Source organism: Mandrillus leucophaeus, unplaced genomic scaffold (genome assembly GCF_000951045.1).
Source record: "Mandrillus leucophaeus isolate KB7577 unplaced genomic scaffold, Mleu.le_1.0 Scaffold1103, whole genome shotgun sequence".
Lineage (NCBI taxonomy): Eukaryota > Metazoa > Chordata > Mammalia > Primates > Cercopithecidae > Mandrillus > Mandrillus leucophaeus.
This window is the reverse complement of record NW_012099244.1, coordinates 153,778-158,521: the sequence shown is the minus strand read 5'-3', so window position 1 is coordinate 158,521 and position 4,744 is coordinate 153,778.

Below are 4,744 nucleotides of genomic sequence, written 5' to 3'. Positions count from 1 at the left end.
TTGTATTCAGGAGTAAGAATCCCGGCACTAGGTGTGTTCGTTGTTACTGGGTGTCACTGATCCCAGGAGCTTTCAGCGACAGAGCCAAGGAATGTGTGTGTGTGTGTGCGCGCGCGTGCGCGCATGCTTGTGTGTGTGTGTAAATGTTCACATTCACTCATTTACATTTATACTTTTGCTTGTTTGTTTTGAGACAGAGTCTCACTCTGTTGCCCAGGCTGGAGTGCAGTGGTGCAATTGTGGCTTACCGCAACCTCTGCCTTTTGGGTTCAAGCGATTTTCCTTCCTCAGCCTCTGGAGTAGCTGGGATTACAGGCGTGTGCCACTACTGCCTGGCTAATTTTTGTATTTTTGGAAGAGACAGGGTTTCACCATGTGGACCAGGCTCGTCTTGAACCTCTGACCTCAAATGATCCACCCACCTTGGCCTCTCAAAGTGCTGAGATTACAGGCATGAGCCACTGCGCCTGGCCCATTTATATTTCTTTATGTATCTAACTACATATATTAAAAACCATGAGTGCACACCAATCAGTATCTCCAATTCCAAACCAACAATACAGGGTCCATTCTAGTTTTCCCCTTCATATATATATACACACACACATATATATATACACACACACGTATGTAGATATTTTGCTCTGTTGTCCAGGATGGAGTGCAATGACATGATCTCGGCTCACTGCAACCTCCGCCTCCCAGGTTCAAGCGATTCCCCTGCCTCAGACTCCTGAGTACTGGGATTACAGGCACCTGCCACCATAGTCAGGTATTTGTGTATTCTTAGTAAAGACAGGGTTTCACCATGTTGGCCAGGCTGGTCTCGAACTTCTGACCTCAGGTGATCCTCTGACCTCAGGTGATCCACCCACCTCAGCCTCCCAAAGGGCTAGGATTACAGGTGTGAGTCACCATGCCTGGCCCTGGCTCCCATTTTCTTCTGTATTTTCAATTATGTGATCAATTTCCCTGCATGTAACTGTTACGGACTGAATGTGTTCCCTTCCTCCCCAATTAATACGCAAATTAATTACATCCAATATGATTTATTTGGAAACAGGCCTTTGGGAGGTAATTAGGATTAGACGAGAAAATGAGAATGGCCCCTCATGATGAGATTAGTAAGCAGAGACTCCAGAGAGCTTGAATGCAACTCCCCACCCCTACGTACCATGTGAGGACTCAACCAGAAGGCAGCCGTCTGCAAGCCAGGAAGAGAGGCCTCCCAGGGAATTTAACCCACCAGCTCCTTGGTCTTGGACTTCCCAGCCTCCAGAATGAGGAAGAAACAAATTTCTGTTGTTTAAGCCCCGCTGTCTATGATATTTTGTTATGGCAGCCTGTATTAGTCTGTTTTCAAGCTGCTGACAAACATATCCCCAAGACTGGGAAGAAAAAGCGGTTTAACTGGACTTCGTTACAGTTCTACATGACTGGGGAGGCCTCAGAATCACGGTGGGAGGTGAAAGGCACTTCTTACATGAAGGTGGCAAGAGCAAATGGGGAAGATGCGAAAGCAGTAACTCTTGATAAACCCATCAGATCTCGTGAGACTTATTCACTACCATGAAAACAGCATGGGGGAAACCACCCCCATGATTCAAATTAACTCCCACTGGGTCCCTCCCACAACATGTGGGAATGATGGGAGTACAATTCAAGGTGAGATTTGGGTGGGGACACAGAGCCAAACTGTATCACAGCCTGCCCCTCTCAGCTGCCCTGCCTGACACACTCTTCAGCACACTGGGCACCAACACCCTGCACCTGGCCAGACTCCCGCTCCTCACCCCCACCAATACACAGACACTCCCCTCACCCTGCTGAGGTGGTCACTGCCATCGTTGCCCTGTGTACTGACACCTTCCCCATAAGACCGCCATTTTTGTCCACTGGTTAGAACTCCCAGAATGGAATTCTCTGCTCCTTGGTCTTACCGGAATGTGCTTGGTTGTCAGGGTCTGGGAACCAAGAGTGGGAGTGCACCGTTCAGTGTGAAATGTCCAAGCAACATCCCTGCCCTCAGCTGAGCCCGAAGTTCCTCAGTTCAGGAGAGCTCAGAAGGCTCCTGAACTCCTCAGAGGCGGCCTCTGTGTTTCGCTAAGGAGAGAGGCTGGAGTCTGGGGCTCTAAGTGCTTCTTAAACAACAGTGCAGCCTGTCCTGCCACACCAGCAGCATGGAAAACCTGAGCCTCCTGAGGGGCACCCAAATCAGCTTACTTCCTAGGGTTCCCCTACCACCAACTGAAACGTCAGCTTTTTCTCTTCTGTTGAGTCAATTGCCGCTTGGTTATCTGCATGCCAGCTAGGTTTTTCTTTATTCCCTCCTGCCCCGAACCATTACCTCTTTAATTTTTCCTTTGTTCTTGTGGGTATATAACTTAAAAAAAAAATCCCTTTGATGGCCGGGTGTGGTGGCTCATGCCTATAATCCCAGCACTTTGGGAAGCCGAGGTGGGTGGATCATTCAAAGTCAGGAGTTTGAGACCAGCCTGGTCAGCATGGTGAAACCCCGTCTCTACTAAAAATACAAAAATTAGCCGGGTGTGGTGGAGCATGCCAGCCAAAATGTAAGGCTCTTACATTTTGTCAGCTGAGGCTCTCAGGAACCTACCTCTGTCTTTTCCCCTAGAAGAGATGGTTCGGTATTCTCTAGTTCAGTGCTCAGGTGACTTTATAGGACATAACTGCCATGAATAACAAGAATCAAGCCGGGTGTGGTGACTCACACCTGTAATCCCAACACTTTGGGCTGTCTCTTATACACATCTAGATGTGTATAAGAGACAGGAGCTGAGATTGTGCCACTGCACTCCAGCCTGGGCAACAGAGCGAGACTCCATCTCAAAAAAAAAAAAAAAGAAAGAAAAAAAAGAATTAACTGTACATGTTTCACATTTTCGAATGTTTATTTCATTTAATTCATTTATTCACTGATTTTTTTTTTGTTTCAACACCTTTATTAAGGGATAACTGGCATACGCTAAAGACATACATTGAACGTGTAAAGTTGGCTAAGTTTTGACATATGTATATACCTGTGAAACCATTGCTGCAATCAAGATAATGAGCACAGCTTCCATCCCCAATGGTTTCCTCAAGCCTCTCTGCAATCCCTGCGCCAGGCAACCACTGATCTGGCCCTGTCGCTCTAGATTAGTGTGTATTTTCTAACACAAACCAATTTATGTTTTAGATTCCTAAGTGTCTAACTGCATTTGGATTTCTAACTAATGCAAAGGAGGAGGTACTTGGGAGACGGTGTTGTAAACCAAGCCAGGAGTGCATGGCGTTGGCTGCACGGGCTGGCAGCAGTTGAGGGAGACACGCAGTACAGACGGGAAGATCATTGCCCTTGGAATGCTGTGGCAACAGATGTAGTCAAACTGGCCCAGCAGTATCTTGGATTCCTTATCGTTCGGATTCCTAATTCCACTCAGGTGTCAGATAGTATGTACTCTTTCTTCCTGGCTTCATTCGCTTAGCATCACTATTGTGGGATTCACCCATGTTGTTGTATGTAGCGATATAGTTCATCCTTTTTTAATGCAAGCAGTATTTCATTATATGAATATGTGAATTTTTTTTTTTTTTTTTTTTTTTTTGAGACAGAGTTTTGCTCTTGTTGCCTAGGCTGGAGTGCAACGGTGTGATCTCAGCTCACCATGACCTCCGCCTCCTGGGTTCAAGCAATTCCCCTGCCTCAGCCTCCCACGTAGCTGGGATTACAGGCATGGACCACCATGCCTGGCTAATTTTTTATTTTTAGTAGAGATGGGGTTTCTCCATGTTGGTCAGGCTGGTCTCAAACTCCCGATCTCAAGTGATCCACCAGTCTTAGCCTCCCAAAGTGCTGGGATTATAGGTATGAGCCACCGTGCCTGGCCTGAAAATTTGATAATTAATTTATTGTTGATGGATTTCAGGGTTGTTTCCAGTTTTGGCTATTACAAATAAAGCTGGTGTAAATATTCATGACAAGTCTGTGTATGGACAGAGGCTCTCATTTGTTTTGGGTAAACATCTAGGAGTAAAATAGCTGGATCATATGCTGTATGTGTGTTTAACATTTCAAAACATAGAACATTTGTTTTCCAAATGGCTGTAATTTTTCACAATCCCACCAGCAGTGTATGAGAGTTCCAGTTGCTCCATATTCTCACCAACATTTGCTATGGTCATTTACTTTTATTTTTTATTTTTATTTTTTTGAGATGGAGTCTCACTCTGTCACCCAGGCTGGAGGGCAGGGGCACGATCTCGGCTCACTGCAACCTCCGCCTCCCAGGCTCAAGTGATTCTCTTGCCTCAGCCTCCCAAGTAGCTGGGATTAAAGGTGTGTGTCACGCCCAGCTAATTTTTGTATTTTTAGTAGATATAGGGTTTTGCCATGTTGGCCAGGCTGGTTTGGAACTCCTGACTTCAAGTGATCCACCCACCTCAGCCTCCCAAAGTACTGGGATTACAGGCATGAGCCACTGAGCACGGCCAAGTATTTTTAATTTTAGCAATTCTAATAGATGTGTAATGGTATTACTTTGTGTTTTTGTCTTACATTTCCCTGACGACTAAAAATAGCACCTTTTCATGTGTTTACTTGCCATTCATATATCTTCTTTGAATATAAGATAAGGTGTCTTTTCAAATCTTTTGTCTATTTTAAAATTGATTTTGTAATTTTCTTACTATAGTATTTTGAGAGTGCTTTTATTTCCTGGATACAAGTCCTATGTCAAACAGA